We start from the raw sequence: 17,538 nt of genomic DNA on the forward strand, positions 1-17,538 counted from the left end.
TCAGGAAGACGGGGCGTTCGGCTGATGTTCAGTGGTCAGGGAAGACGGGGTTACGGCTGATGTTCAGTGGTCAGGGAAGACGGGGCGTTACGGCTGATGTTCAGTGGTCAGGGAAGACGGGCGTTACGGCTGATGTTCAGTGGTCAGGGAAGACGGGGCGTTACGGCTGATGTTCAGTGGTCAGGAAGACGGGGCGTTACGGCTGATGTTCAGTGGTCAGGGAAGACGGGGCGTTACGGCTGATGTTAAGTGGTCAGGGAAGACGGGGCGTTACGGCCTGATGTTCAAGTGGTCAAGATAAGTGCACGGACCCAGCTGTTAATAGCACGATCTGGTTTGTCCTTCACATTTAACTTTAAGTCATTTAGCAGTACGCTCTTATCCAGAGCGACTTACAAGTTGGTGCATTCACCTTATGATCCAGTGGAACAACCCTTTACAATAGTGCATCTAACTCTAAGGGGGGGGGGGGTTAGAAGATTACTTTATCCTATCCTAGGTAGGTTCTTAAGAGGTTGGGGTTTCAGGTGTCTCCGGAAGGTGGTGATTGATTCCGCAGCGAGGGGGGGGGTGTAGTGTATTAGTACCAGCAGGAAGAACCGGACTGCATTTCAAGTAAGGGGTGTGTCTGTCTATATTCAACTCCAGACGCTGCCTGCTGCACCTATAACGCTGGTCTAACTAAGACGTTCAGAGAGGCCTGGTTAATAGCAACAGGAAGCACAACATGGCACATAGCCACCTAGCTTATAAAACAGCCATTTAGTTCCAGGGATTTGAGGGAGAGGACTGGTTACAGTAGCACCGAAATCAGTTTAGCAAACTTACTAGTTCATGATGTACTGTAGGCCTACTGATATGGAGTGGGTGGAGGACAGTAACTGGTTTGGTAAACATCCAGAGAAAACCCCACATTATCTGCCTGTCAAAGTTTTAGTCCCATTGAACCCCTGACACATGACCTAGAGCAACTGAAGTCTCAGGTAGGCTGGTTTGTGCCAACTGTGCTATACTGTACCCAGTCCAGGACTCACTGATCTGATGGGTTTCCTCAGTTGAACAGGAAGTCCAGTGAGATGAACCAATTCCAGCCCTCTAACTTTCCACTCACAACAGTGCCCTGTGAAAGCAACCTAATAACATTAGTGCCTGACAACCCTTGATCACGTGCTGATTCTACCACAGAACTGGATTGATGTGGGTACATGAGAAAGGCCTTGGGGGAGGTATGTAACACATGTAGGGTGGGGTGTCGTCTTGAGTTGTCAATCTAGCAGGCGTTTGTTTTGTGTGTGGGTCTTGCATTAACAGTCTTTATCCAGGCTCACTAGCTTCCTGAGATGTCCTAGCAACTGTGGCCCAGGCAATTTGCAGTGGTATTCAAAGACGGATTCACCAAAACATGTGAACATTTTTAGTAAATGTATTTATTGGTTCCTATTCATTTTGATAAGAGATTGGCTGATGTCAATGGGTGAATGAAAACCTATTATTTACAGTTAAGGTCTTCTTCATTAGATTTGGGGTGTGGTCACAAGAAATTATGGGGGGGGGGGTGCACTACTTTAGACCAGAGCCTATGGCACCTCTCCCTATATAGTGACTACTTTAGACCAGAGCCTATTCTCAGTATAGTACACTACTTAGACCAGAGCCTATCCATATAGTGCACATACTTTTGACCAGAGCCCTATTCCCTATATATGTCACTACGTTTGACCAGAGCCTATTCCCTATATAGTGCACTACTTTGACCAGAGCCCTACGGGGAATAGAGTCCATTTGGAAGCAGGCTATAACTACCCTGGATGCCAAAAATATAATGTCCCAATTGTGAAAAACCGAGTTCAATGTATTGGCTAAGGTGTATGTAAACTTCCGATCAACTGTACATACAGCATCTACCTCATTTACCTCATACCCTACACCACAACATTAGTACTGTTACCCCGTGTATTAGCAAAATTATTACCTCATACCCTGCACATCCATCAGCACTGGTACCCCGTGTACAATAGCCATGTTACTACCTCGTACCCTGCAATTGACTCTGTACTGGTACCTGTGTATATCACATGTTACTACGTCGTACCCTGCACATCCACTCAGTACTGGTACCCTGTATAATAGAGCCATGTTATTATTGACTCAGTAGTTATCCTGTGTATATAGCCATGTTATTATTGACTCACTACTGGTACCCTGTGTATATACCATGTTATTTATGACTAGTAGTTATACTGTTGTATAGCCATGTATTATGACTCACACTGCTGTGTATATAGCCATGTTATTATTGACTCAGTGTTATACCCTGTGTATATACCATGTTATTATTGACTGCAGTACGGTACCTGTATATAACCATGTTATTATGACTCAGTAGTTATAGCCTGTGTATATAGCCATGTTATTATTGACTCAGTACTGGTACCCTGTATATAACCATGTTATCATTGTGTATTTATTATCACATGTTTACTTTCTATTATTTTTCTCTGCATTGTTGGGACCTGTCAGTAAGCATTTCACTGTTAGTCAGGCTGTTGTGTACGAAGCATATGACAAATAAAATTTGATTTGAGACAGACAAGTAGACACAAATAGCACTGTCCTATAACCCTACACAAAACAGAACATCGACCAATGGTTTCATATTCCATCTCAGTACAGTTGCCATAGCTGGCTGTCATTGTGTGTCAACCCTGCAGCTATGATCCATTATTTCTCAAAATGTGGCAGACTGACCGATTCCATGGAGTTACCTGGTTTGCGACTGATTACAAGCCTGTTCAACATGCCTGTCTGGCAGTGACTGTTCAGGCAGGAGAGAGAAAGAGAGAGAGAGAGAGAGAGAGAGAGAGCAGTCTGCAGCACCCGGCCTCATCCTACTAGAATCTGAAGTCAAATGTCTGTTTACTGATGATCTGGTGCTTCTGTCCCCAACCAAGGAGGGCCTACAGCAGCACCTAGATCTTCTGCACAGATTCTGCCAGACCTGGGCCCTGACAGTAAATCTCAGTAAAACCAAAATAACGGTATTCCAAAAAAGGTCCAGTTGCCAGGACAACAAATACAAATTCCATCTAGACACAGTTTCCCTAGAGCACACAAAAACACGATACATACCTCGGCCTAAACATCAGCGCCAGAGGTAACTTCCACAAAGCTGTGAACGAACTGAGAAACAAGGCAAGAAAGGCCTTCTACGCCATCAAAAGGAACATAAAATTTGACAAACCAATTAGGATCTGGCTAAAAATACTTGAATCAGTTATAGAATCCATTGCCCTTTATGGTTGAGGTCTGGGGTCCGCTCACCAACCAAGAATTCACAAAACAGAACAAACAGCAAATTGAGAATTCTGCAAAAGTATCCTGTGTACAACATAAAACACCATATAATGCATGCTGAGCAGAACTAGGCCATTAACCAGTAATGATCAAAATCCAGAAAAGAGCGGTTAAATTCTACAACCACCTAAAAGGAAGCGATTCCCAAACCTTCCATAACAAAGCCATCATCTACAGAGAGATGAATCTGGAGAAGGGTCCCCTAAGCAAGCAGGTCCTACAGAGCCCCAGGGCAGCAACACAATTAGACCCAACCAAATCATGAGAAAACAAAAAGATAATTCTTTCCAATGTGTCAAGTAATTAACAAAAAAAACAGAGCAACCTAGAATGCTATTTGTGCCTAAACAGAGTACACAGTGGCAGGATACCTGACCACTGTGACTGACCCAAACTTAAGGAAATCTTTGACTATGTACAGACTCAGTGACCACAGCCTTGCTATTGAGAAAGACTGTCATAGTCATAGGCAGACCTGACGGGGAGGAAGGGGGAGGGGAGAGGAGGAGAGAGAGGGGAGAGGGGTGAAATTGAGGGAGACCAGCATTTATTTATTTTATTTAACCTTTATTTAACTAGGCAAGTCGGTTAATTAAGAACAAATTATCCACATCTTGTGGCGTTCTGCATTAGCATCGAATAGCCCCAGCGATATGCAACTGTTCAGGGAAGTCAGGAACCAAAATACACAGGCAGTTAGGAAAGCTAAGGCTAGCTTTTTCAAACAGAAATATGCATCCTGTGGCACAAACTCCAAAAAGTTCTGGGACACAGTAAAGTCCATGGAGAATAAGAGAACCTCCTCCCAGCTGCCCACTGCACTGAGGCTAGGAAACAGTCACCACCAATAAATCCACAATAATTGAGAATTTCAATAAGCATTTTTCTACGGCTGGCCATGCTTTCCTCCTGGCTACCCCGGTCCACAGCCCTGCACCCCCCACATCAACTTACCCAAACCTCCCACATTTCTCCTTCACCCAAATCCAGATAGCTGATGTTCTGAAAGAGTTTCTAAATCTGGACCCCTACAAATCAGCCGGGCTAGACAATCTGGAACTCTCTAAAATTATCCGCCACAATTGTTGCAACCCCTATTACTAGCCTGTTCAACCTCTCTTTCGTATCATCTGAGACCCCCAAAGATTGGAACGCTGCCACAGCATCAGCACCCCCCTCTTCAAAGGGGGAGACACTCTAGACCAAAACTGTTACAGACCTATATCTATCCTACCCTGCCTTTCTAAGGTCTTCGAAAGTCAAGTTAACAAACAGATCACCGACCATTTTGAATCGTACCTTCTCCGCTATGCAATCTGGTTTCCGAGCTGGTCATGGGTGCACCTCAGCCATGCTCAAGGTCGTAAACAATATCATAACCGCCATCGATAAAAGACAATACTGTGCAGCCGTATTCATCGACCTGGCCAAGGCTTTCGACTCTGTCAATCACCACATTCTTATCGGCAGACTCAACAGCCTTGGTTTCTCAAATGACGGCCTCGCCTGGTTCACTAACTACTTCTCAGACAGAGTTCAGTGTGTCAAATCAGAGGGCCTGTTGTCCAGACCTCTGGCAGTCTCTATGGGGGTGCAACAGGGTTCAATCCTCGGGCAGACACTTTTCTCTGTATATATATCAATGATGTCGCTCTTGCTGCTGGTGATTCTCTTATCCACCTCTACGCAGACGACACTATTCTGTATACTTCTGGCCCTTCTTTGGACACTGTGTTAACTAACCTCCAGACGAGCTTCAATGCCATACAACTCTCCTTCCGTGGCCTCCAACTGCTCTTAAATGCAAGTAAAACGAAATGCATGCTCTTCACCCGATCGCTGCCCGCACCTGCCCGCCCATCCAGCATCACTACTCTGGACGGTTCTGACTTAGAATATGTGGACAACTACAAATACCTAGGTGTCTGGTTAGACTGTAAACTCTCCTTCCAGAATCACATTAAGCATTTCCAATCCAAAATGTAATCTAGAATCAGTTTCCTATTTCGCAACAAAGCCTCCTTCACTCACGCTGCCAAACTTACCATGGTAAAACCGACTATCCTACCGATCCTCGACGATGTCATTTACAAAATAGCCTCCAACACTCTACTCAGCAAATTGGATGCAGTCTATCACAGTGCCATCCGTTTTGTCACCAAAGCCCCAATACTACCCACCACTGCGAATGGTATGCTCTTGTTGCCAAACCCACTGGCTCCAGGTCATCTATAAGTCTTTGCTAGGTAAAGCCCCGCCTTATCTCAGCTCACTGGTCACCATAGCAGCACCCACCCGTAGCACACACTCCAGCAGGTACATTTCACCGGTCACCCCCAAAGCCTGTTCCTCCTTTGGCCGCCTTTCCTTCCAGTTCTCTGCTGCTAATGACTGGAAAGAATTGCAAAAATCACTGAAGCTGGAAACTCATATCTCCCTCACTAAGCACCAGCTGTCAGAGCAGCTCACAGATCATTGCACCTGTACACAGCCCATCTGTAAAAAGCCCATCCAACTACCTCATCTCCATATTGTTTTCTTTTTTCACCTTTGCACCCCAGTAACTCTACTTGCACATGTATCACTCTTGTGTTTAATAGCTAAATTGTAATTACTTCGCCACCACGGCCTATTTATTGCCTTACCTCCCTAATCTTACCTAATTTGCACACACTGGATATATATTTATTCTATTGTGTTATTGACTGTATGTTTGTTTATACCATGTGTAACTCTGTTGTTTGTGTCGCACTGCTTTGCTTTATCTTGTCCAGGTCGCAGTTGTAAATGAGAACTTGTTCTCAACTGGCCTACCTGGTTAAATAAAGGTGACATTTTTAAAAATGTACAATGACCATGCTAGGTAAAAGCTGTACCATGCAAGGTAAAAGCTAGTAGTTAGCCGACTGGTTGACAGTCAGACTCACCTTGCCAGTCTTGTGATCAAACCAGACCAGGGCATGGTTCCGTGACAGAACCTTGCAGTCGAACGTCGCGTTGTTCTGAGCGGGTCGGCATCGCGCCACAGAGCGCCCGATCCTGACTGGCTCGTCCATGTATACATGACGTTCCTGAAAAGGGTGTGAATTTGGACGGCAGGAGAAGATGGCCAGCGCTGAAGGCATTGATGATGGCTTGGGAGTGTTACTCCAATCAGCGACGAAAGACAAGGTTTCTTGATCCAGAATGACTAACTTCAGTCTTAAATCCTCGGCTGTTGTGTTAATAAACCATGTAACCTGGCTATTCGCTGTCTGGCTGGCTCTTCTATTTTAAGTTAGGCACTGCTAGCTAGCCATTAATTTGGACGTTTTTTCTCATTTTGATTCAGTAAAACCTCCTGTAATAATGTAAAAATTACAAAATAAACATGTATTTATGGTATCTTTCTACAGAGTTACATTACGTCCAGTGAATGACTCAATACGACTACGTACAGGCCACAATACAGTACAGCCAAAACCATTTGACGATAGCAACAGTAGCAATCTAGAAAATATTTTCCCACGCCCATCAAAATGTATAGCGAGAGAAGCTATATTATGCCGCGCAAGTTAGCGGCAGGCAGCTAATCTTTAGCCCATCGGATAAATCCAGATAGCTATATTACACAATCTGACCATCGCGCGGTTTCCTATCCCTGCTGATGATACGGTTAGCCATTGAAACACACCCGCTGACAATTGGACCGTGGTTTAATATGTCATCAATAAGTGTTTTTTTCCCCCATAGAGGCTGAGTTAACATTAAGTTGTTTACCATACTCACTATGGACGGGTGCTAAAGAATGAGTATCTGAGGTTGTTTGCTAGCTAAATGTCTAACTAGCTAATGCAACCTCCAGCCACTCCCAATTTAGGAAGACTAGCAGGCTAATATTTAGTTTCAAGGCCCCAAACAGCAACAAATCCTTCTAATCGTGAAGCATAATGTTCCAAACAGGTTCAAAGATACGCCTTAAAACGAGTATGGTAGAGGTAAGTAGAGCTGGACAGGCCTAGTGCAATAACACTGTTAGTTATAAAAAGTAGCTAGCTATATGGCTAGTTAAGCTAACGCGCTAAGAACTTGTCATTTAGCTGGAATAGTAGTCGGGCCTCTTCGGGTGAATAGTCGTGATCAACTAGCTCTGGAACGGTTGTGTTACTTCAGGTAAACTTGTGTTATTTTTGACAAGCAACTCAAAACAAGTAGGCAATAAACTGGCCTCATTGCAAAAGTTCACGTTAGCCGAGTCGGAAAGAGTTACATAGGAAAGACTAGGTAGTTAGCTGACTGACAGAGCAGACTCGGAAAACGGAGACAAGTTTGACTGCAGCATCACCTGTCCAGTAATCTTCTGAAGAGTCCCAAGAAGAAAAAAAACATGTGTTGCGTTGATATTATAAATGTCAGTCGAAACACTATCGATCACAAAAAAGTTTGAATTAAAGCTTTCTTCAGTAGAACTGAACATTTCTAACAACTTGCCGTCCTCTGTAAGTATCCGCCGCCATACTCATAACAACATACACAAAACGACCGGACAGCGCAACTGCCATTAGCGCACGCGACATGCCCATAACGTAATTGGAGGCGGGAACTTGACAAACAGATTGACAGACTGGGGTCCAATCAAAATAGACATTAATGACACGCTGCAGTGCATGCATCCGGTTTTCCGTTGTCACTAGTTACAACAAGCACAAAGTTAGACTTGGATAAATAAATACAAATGTATGAGATCAAAAATGTGCTTTTTGGTCTTAATTTAAGGTTAGGGTTAGATTTTAAGAAGATGGAGTGAGCACGGAATGTTGAGCCCCCGCTTAAATTTGAATTTACAAGAATATTCTAATCAAATTTTTCATTATCTGAATGTAGGTAACGTTAACGAGTTTATGTGGTGATGCCACCGCGTAAACGGGACAAACAGAAGAAAGAACAAAGATCAGCGAGAAAACGGAGAAACTGCACTGTCGATGCAATGGCGTGAACCGAATGGGGTTAACAATTCGCAGGGGGACAACATGAGCGAATGAATCCTCACCCGCTCTATCATAAGTGAAGAGATAGGCACAGCAATCAGGGGTGAACGTAAGGTGGTACGGTCCGGTGGTAAGGTGGTATGGTCCGGGGTTGTGCCGAAAAGCTCCCCCCCCCCCCCCCCCCCCCCCGCGTGAACGCGCACGCACTCTATTCTTCATTGCTGCGACTTGCTTGCTAGTTGAGAGTTCTGATCACGTTAGGCTGCGTTTCATTTTATTTTTTACGTCGGTTTGATCGCGGGGAGGCACTAGTAATGTCTGCAGTTTTCGGTTTGGCTATTTGTTTCAAGTGTATTGGTCTATAAATAAATATCTTTGCCAAAATTCGTCATCTCTCCCATATCTTATTCGACTAGTAGTCGTTTTGAAATGTTTATTGCTTGCATACATTTTACTCCCTCTGTGTTTAATATACACACATTCATTAATTATTCATTTCGGTTGCCTATCCTGATGTGAAGTTTGTTCTATAGAAAGTATTTGACTGATGTGTGCCACAGAAAGTATTTGTCTCTAGCCACAAAATTAAGGAAATTAGAATGGGAGGGTAGGATTTTGGCAGGGCTATTTTCTTGCCTACCGAAATCCCCCCCCCCCCCCAAATGAAGGAAATTAGAATGAGGGGGGGGGGGGCGATTTCAGGAAGGGGGAACTTTTCGGCAAAACACCTGTTCCGCCTCCCAGTAAAATAAATAATGGAGGTACGCCGTACTGGTAAAACAATGAATACAACATGCCGAAGAAAACTCTAGACTATTGCATAAGAAATTACATCTGCTTTCACCCCTGACAGCAATAGACAACAAGCTCCAACCAAGTCTGGAAACCACTACGATATCAGTCGTGGAGTGTAACGAGGATATAGCCATAGCCGATAAAGCCATGTCTAAAGTGGATGACAGAGTGTCTGAATTTGAAGTTCTCAGAAGAAAACGCCAAACTTCGCGACAATCTTGACGTTTTGGAAATGCACAGTCATAAATGTAATCTTCGTGTCATAGGACTTGATAATGACATCGAACAAGGAAATCCGATGGCTTCCATGACAGCTTTTCTCACAGAACTTATCCAGGCTGAGGATCTTCCCGGTGAACCAGCCGTGGAGAATGCACATCGAATTGGACCGAAACCATCTAGACATGCTGACAGACCCCTTGATCGTGAGGATGCAGAGGTACCAAATCAAACATCCAATCATACAACTGTTAAGGAAAAAAGGAGCTATGAACTTTCGTGGGATGACGGTTAAGATCTTTCCCAACATGACTGTCGAAACGTCCAGAAAGAGAGCCCTGTTCACTCATATCAGAACTACGTGAGGCAGAAATCCAGAACGGGCTAATTCACCCCTGCCAGACTGATCATCACCTTCCAAGGAACTACCAAAACCTTTCTTCACCGTCAAGACGCAGAGGCCTATTACAACATTTCCATCAAACCAACTCTGCACAGCAAGTAATGACTCTTTTTCCCGCTTGTGATGAGAAGCGAGACTCACTTGTGGTCATGATAAGGCCTATCTCATAATTTGCAGCAGCCTACATGCAGAACGGATCATAAAGCCCATGTGTGAAACAAACAAACAAATGAAATAACTGGAGTACAGGGCTATATGGTCTTATTATGGATAAAGGTATTCTCTCATAATGTAAATTACTGCCGGTGTGATAGTAGATCATTGGTTCGCTCAACTCTCATACAGTGCTTTCGGAAAGTATTCAGACCCTTTGACTTTTTCCACATTTTGTTACGTTACAACCTTATTCTAAAATGTATTAAATAAACTAAATTCCTCATCAATCTACACACAATACCTCATAATGACAAACAAAATGTATTAAAAAAATGAACAACTGAAATATTTACAAAAGTTCAGACCCTTTGCTATGAGACTCAAAATTGAGCTCAGGTGCATCCTGTTTCCATTGATCATCTTTGAGATGTTTCTACAACTTGGAGTCCACCTGTAGTAAATTCAATTGATTGGACATGATTTGGAAAGGCACACACCTGTCTATATAAGGTCCCACAGTTGACAGTGCATCTCAGAGCAAAAACCAAGCCATGAGGTTGAAGGAATTGTCCATAGAGCTCCGAGACAGGATTGTGTTGAAGTACAGATCTGGGAAAGGGTATTAAAAAATGTCTGCAGCATTGAAGGTCCCCAAGAACACAGTGGCCTCCATCATTCTTAAATGGAAGAAGTTTGGAACCACCAAGACTCTTCCTAGAGCTGGCCGCCCGGCCAAACTGAGCAATCGGGGGCTAAGAGCCCTGGTCAGGAAGGTGACCAAGAACCCGATGGTCCCTCTGACAGAGCTCTAGAGTTCGCTGTGGAGATGGGAGAACCTTCCAGAAGGACAACCATCTCTGCAGAACTCCACCAAATCAGGCCTTTATGGTAGAGTGGCCAGACGGAAGCCACTCCTCAGTGAGAGGCACATAACAGTCTGCTTGGAGTTTGCCAAAAGTCACCTAAAGACTCTCAGACCATGAGAAACAAGATTCTCTGGTCTGATGAAACCAAGATTGAACTATTTCGCTTTAATGCCAAGCGTCACGTCTGGAGGAAACCTGGCACCATCCCCAAGGTGAAGCATGGTGTTGGCAGCATCATGCTATGATGATGTTTTTCAGCGGCAGGGACTGGGAGACTAGTCAGGGTCGAGGAAAAGATGAACGGAGGAAAGTACAGAGAGATCCTTGATGATAACCTGCTCCAGAGCGCTCAGGACTTCAGACTGGGTTGAAGGTTCACCTTCCAACAGGACAATGACCCTAAGCAAACAGCCAAGACAACGCAGGAGTGGCTTCGGGACAAGTCTCTGAATGTCCTTGAGTGGCCCACCCAGAGCCCGGACTTGAACCCAATCAAACATCTGTAGAGAGACCTGAAAATTGCTGTGCACCAATGCTCCCCATCCAACCTGACAGAGCTTGAGTGTATCTGCAGAGAAGAATGGGAGAAACTCCCAATACAGGTGTGCCAAGCTAGTAGCGTCATACCAAAGAAGACTCGAGGCTGTAATCGCTGCCAAAGGTTCTTGAACAAAGTATTGAGTAAAGGGTCTGAATACTTATGTAAATGTGACATTTCAGTTTTTTTTTTAATAAATTAGCAAAGAATTCAACAAACCTGTTTTTGATTGATGAGGAATATATATACTGTATATATATATTTTTTAAATACATTTTAGAATAAGGCAAAATTTGGAAAAATCAAGTGGTCTGAATACTTTCCGAAGGCATGACTGATTAGGAGGGTTGCTATGTTTTAATACAGGGATATCTATACGGGGAGAAAATGACTGATTAGGAGGGTTGCTATGTTTTAATACAGGACTGGTTGATATTTAACGTTTAACACATCCCTCAACCAAAGACTTACCCTCATGGTTCATATTGGAGGTTAGACTTATTTCTCTTTACACCTTGTTGGTCTGGTCAGGAGATGTACAGTAGGGTCAATCCATATTTCTGATCATTTCTATGGAGTTGTTCTTTAAGAAGACAACTTCCCAAAGAGCAAACTGGCTTTGTAATCACGCTTTCCTGACTTCCGTGAGAGCGTACGTAAAGACATGATACTTTTTGTTAAAGAGAATGACAATGACGACACTTATCCATCTACGTTATTGAAAACCACCAAAGATTATTTGCGTGGCCTGATATCATATTATTGTGCAAAATATATATTTTTTTTATGTCTGAACAAGGATATCTGGAATTACAACTTCCTAATTTAGAACAGGAACATAAATAGCACCTGTCCAAGAACAACTGGGAGAAGTTGGTGGTGGCTGAGACAGCTCTTAACCCTAGAGTCCAAGCCCTGTCTGAGCCCTTTCTGAGCCCAGTCTGAGCCCAGTCTGAGCCCAGTCTGAGCCCTGTTTAAGCCTGGGGGGAGGTTCTAAGCCAACACATGGAATTGTTTTAAGATGGTCATACCAAGGATCATTTTGCTAATCTAGCTCCTCTCTCTACACTTTGCCACAGTAGTCAATCAATGTAGTTGTTGGGTTTGTACGTGTTTGTAGCGTGGTTCGTTCTGCGTTACACCTGGCTATCAGCGGAGCCTTGTCTGGCTGCAAAACTGTTTATTCCACCTCATTTACTGTCTTTTAAAAAACATAACTGATATGGCTGACTTGCTTAAACAAATGTGGTGGATAAGAGGCAATACTTAATTTTCGATTAAGGCATTAATGAGCGAGCTAAGACAGACGTAGTCAATATAAACATTTGTTCAGCACTTTTGAAATGTACAGCAACAGAATTCCGAACATGGGCCGTTCTTAGAGTATTCTCCCTGTACACCAAGTCGGAACCGTAGGAAAAAGTTACGGGGCCATATAAGCAGACAATGAAATCTCTTACAATATTCAACAATGACATTTCTCTAAAACAGGCTATAGGCTACATGTGCACCACCAAGTCAGAATAGTTGGCTAAATTCTGAGGGGGAAAGGGACCAAACTATTAGGGTGAAGCACATGGGATAGTAACAGCTTACTACACAACATACACGTCGTATTACTTTCTGCCACCACCATGCCTCACCGTAGGGATGGTGCCAGGTTTCCTCCAGATGTGACGCTTGGCATTCAGGCCAAAGAGTTCAATCTTGGTTTCATCAGACCAGAGTTTTTGGCAAACTCCAAGAGGTCTGTCATGTGCCATTTACTGAGGAGTGCCTTCTGTCTGGCCATTCTACCATAAAGGCTTGATTGCTGGAATGCTGCAGAGATGGTTGTCTTTCTGGAAGGTTCTCCCATCTCCACAGAGGAACTCTGGAATGCTGTCAGAGTGACCATTGGGTTCTTGGTTACCTCCCTGACCAAGGCCCTTCCCCCCGTTTGCTCAGTTTGGCCGGGCGGGCCAGCTCTAAGAAGAGTCCAAACTTCTTCCATTTAATAATGACGGAGGCTACAGTGTTCTTGGGGACCTTCAATCCTGCAGAAATGCCTCGACACAATCCTGTCTCAGAGCTGTACTGACAATTCCTTCGACTTCATGTCTTGGTTTTTGCTCTGACATGCACTGTCAACTGTGGGACCTTATATAGACAGGTGTGTGCCTTTCCAAATCATGTCCAATCAATTGAATTTACCACAGGTGGACTCCAATCAAATTGTAGAAAAATTTCAAGGATGATCAATGGAAACAGGATGCACCTGAGCTCAATTTCAAGTCTCATAGAAAAGGGTCTGTTTACTTATGTCAATAAGATATATTTCTGTTTTTATTTTTAATACATTTGAAAAAACTTCATCTGACCTCGGGCCGAAATTCTTACTCCTCCCTAATCCACGGCTGTCCTACCTTATCAGTGACTGAAACCAGACTGGTGCCCTTTGTTTGCCTCCCTCCATAGGATCCATGAGATTTAACAATAATATGTTCGACAGAATGTAGATTGGTGAGAATTTGTATTTATTTAATCCATTTATAGAATAAGGCTGTAATGAAACAAAATGTGGAAAAAGGGAAGGGGTCTGAATACTTTCCGAATGCACTGTGTATATATATATATTACACATACACTACCGTTCAAAACTTTGGGGTCACTTAGAAATGTCCTTGTTTTTGAAAGAAAAGCTATTTTTTTGTCCATTAAAATAACATCAAATTGATCAGAAATACAGTGTAGACATTGTTAATGTTGTAAATGACTATTGTAGCTGGAAACGGCAGATTTTTTAATCGAATATCTACATAGGCGTACAGAGGCCCCATTATCAGCAACCATCACTCCTGTGTTCCAATGGCACGTTGTGTTAGCTAATCCAAGTTTATCATTTTAAAAGGCTAATTGATCATTAGAAAACCCTTTTGCAATTATGTTAGGACAGCTGAAAACAGTTGTCCTGATTTAAAGAAGCAATAAACCTGGCCTTCTTTAGACTAGTTGAGTATCTGGAGCATCAGCATTTGTGGGACGGATCTAAGTTTGAGGTGTTCGGATCACAAAGATCAACATTCGTGAGACGCAGAAAAAATTTAAAGATGCTGGAGGAGTGCTTGACGCCGTCTTTCAAGCATGGTGGAGGCAATGTGATGGTCTGGGGGTGCTTTGGTGGTGGTAAACTGGGAGATTTGTACAGGGTAAAAGGGATCTTGAAGAAGGAAGGCTATCACTCCATTTTGCAACGCCATGCCATACCCTGTGGACGGAGCTTAATTGGAGCCAAGTTCCTCCTACAACAGGACAATGACCCAAAGCACAGCTCCAAACTATGCAATAGCTATTTAGGGATGAAGCAGTCAGCTGGTATTCTGTCTGTGCTAGCCACTCCATTATAGTCACCGGATCTCAACCCTATTGAGCTGTTGTGGGGGCAGCTTGACCGTATGGTACCTAAGAAGTGCCCATCAAGCCAATCCAACGTGTGGGAGGTGCTTCAGGAAGCATGGGGGGAAATCTCTTCAGATTACCTCAACAAATTGACAACTAGAATGCCAAAGATCTGCAAGGCTGTAATTGCTGCAAATGGAGAATTCTTTGACGAAAGCAAAGTTTGAAGGACACAATTATTATTTCAATTAAAAATCATTATTTATAACCTTGTCAACGTCTTGACTATATTTCCTATTCATTTTGCATCTGGGGTTAGTCAGAAATGACATTTCTAAGTGACCCCAATCTTTTGAACGGTAGTGTAATATTATATATATATAAATACACACACGGAGTATACAAAACATGAAGAGCACCTGCTCTTTCCTTGACAGACTGACCAGGTGAATCCAGGTGAAGCTATGATGCCTTGATGTAATTTGTTAAAGCCACTTCAATCAGTGTAGATGAAGGGGGAGGAGACAGGTTAAAGAAGGATTTTTAAGCCTTCAGACATGGATTGTGTATATGTGTCATTCAGAGAGTGAATGGGCAAGACAAAAGATTTAAGTGCCTTTGAACGGGGTATGGTAGTAGGTGGCAGGCTCACCGGTTAGTGTCAAGAACTGCAATGCTACTGTGTTTTTCAAGCTCAACAATTTCCTGTGTGTATCAAGAATGGTCCACCACCCAAAGGACATCCAGCCAACTTCACAACTGTGGCAAGCATTGGAGTCAACATGGGCCACCATCTCATGTTGGAACGCTTTCAACACCTTGTCGAGTTCATGCCCTGACTAATTGAGGCTCTTCTGAGGGCGAAGAGTGAAGGTCAGTACCACCACATGACCAGCAGATGGCAGTGTTAACCCTATTCTGTCTTGTCTAGTCCATCACAGGAAGGTGTTCCTCATGTTTGGTAAACTCAGTATATGCTGTATCAGTATTGCTATACTGAACAAAAATAAACCCAACATGCAACAATTTAAAATATTTTAAAGAGTTACAGTTCATATCAGGAAATCAGTCAATTGAAATAAATAAATTTGGCTCTGATCTATGGATTTCTCATGACTGGGCAGGGGTGCAGCCATGTGTGGGCCTGGGAGGGCATAGGTCTACCCACTTGGCAGCCAGGCCCAGCCAATCAGAATTAGTTTTTCCCCACAAAAGGGGTTTATTACAGACATTTCTGCAGTCAGCATGCCAATTGTGCACTTCCTCAAAACTTGAGACATCTTTGGCATTGTGTTGTGTGACAAAACAGAACATTCTGAAGTGGCCTTCTATTGTCCCCAGCACAAGGTGCACCTGTATAATGATCGTGCTGTTTAATCATTTTCTTGATATGCCACACCTGTCAGGTGGATGAATTATCTTGGCAAAGGAGAAATGCTCACTGACAGGGTAAACGAATTTGTGTTCAAAATGTTTTGCTTTTTGTACGAATGGAAAATGTATGGGATTTATTTTATTTCAGCTCATGAAACACGAGACGAACGCTTTACATGTTGCACATACCTACACGCCAGTTAATTAGGTACCCCGCTAGTCGGTGCCAGGCACGCCAGTTAATTACGTACACCGCAAGTCGGTGCTAGGCACGCCGGATCCAATATCTCAGAAACGACAGCCTTCCTGGGCTTTTAACTCACGACAGTGTCTAAAATGCTCGACTCTAACCCCAGTCACAACCATAACACCTAACCGTGCCCCTGACTCTAACCCCAGTCACAACCATAACACCTAACCGTGCCCCTGACTCTAACCCCAGTCACAACCATAACACCTAACCGTGCCCCGACTCTAACCCCAGTCACAACCATAACACCTAAACGTGCCCCTGACTCTAACCCCAGTCACAACCATAACACCTAACCGTGCCCCTGACTCCTAACCCCCAGTCACAACCATAACACCTAACCGTGCCCCTGACTCTAACCCCAGTCACAACCATAACACCTAACCGTGCCCCTGACTCTAAACCCAGTCACAACCATAACACATTGTGTGTGGACATCTGACCACTTTAACCCAACCCAGTACTAGCAATACAAACCGATTGTCAAAGCTAGCTAAAGCTAACCAGCTACGTTTAATATTAGTTAGCTAGCTAACAGTAGGCTATAACTAGCAATGGAAATGGTACGTTTAATATTAGTTAGCTAGCTAACATTAGGCTATAACTAGCAATGGAAATGGCTTTTTGAGATTGTATTACAACACAGATCATGCACATGACATTAGCAGGCGAGCTAACAGTACACTTTAACTTGGTCCTTTTGTTTAGACATGTAGCCAGCTAGCTAGCTAAAGAATTAACCATCATCTCAATCCATAGAGTACTAGCAATACAAACCGAAGCTGTGTACAAATACTCATACTAACCACACTAACAATACTATTTGTGACGTAAATTGAGTATGTAGAGTATGCTTATTGGTCATAATATGGTGCTTGCCTACGGAGCTGTGAGGGGAACGGCACCTCCGTACCTTCAGGCTCTGATCAGGCCCTACACCCAAACAAGGGCACTGCGTTCATCCACCTCTGGCCTGCTCGCCTCCCTACCTCTGAGGAAGTACAGTTCCCGCTCAGCCCAGTCAAAACTGTTCGCTGCTCTGGCACCCCAATGGTGGAACAAACCCCTCATGACGCAGGTCAGCGGAGTCAATCACCACCTTCCGGAGACACCTGAAACCCCACCTCTTTAAGGAATACCTAGGATAGGATAAAGTAATCCTTCTCAACCCCCCCCCCCCTTAAAAGAGTTAGATGCACTATTGTAAAGTGGTTGTTCCACTGGATATCATAAGGTGA

The 17,538-nt window shown here is 43.6% G+C and overlaps 1 pseudogene; it reads right to left on the reverse strand.

Moving 5' to 3' along the window:
• Nucleotides 1-7,899, reverse strand: part of LOC112071545 (sarcolemmal membrane-associated protein-like) — an 80,346-nt pseudogene extending 72,447 nt beyond the window's left edge.
• Nucleotides 7,900-17,538: the final 9,639 nt, after the last annotated feature.

This window comes from Salvelinus sp. IW2-2015, unplaced genomic scaffold (assembly GCF_002910315.2).
Source record: "Salvelinus sp. IW2-2015 unplaced genomic scaffold, ASM291031v2 Un_scaffold1636, whole genome shotgun sequence".
NCBI classification, from domain to species: Eukaryota; Metazoa; Chordata; class Actinopteri; order Salmoniformes; family Salmonidae; genus Salvelinus; species Salvelinus sp. IW2-2015.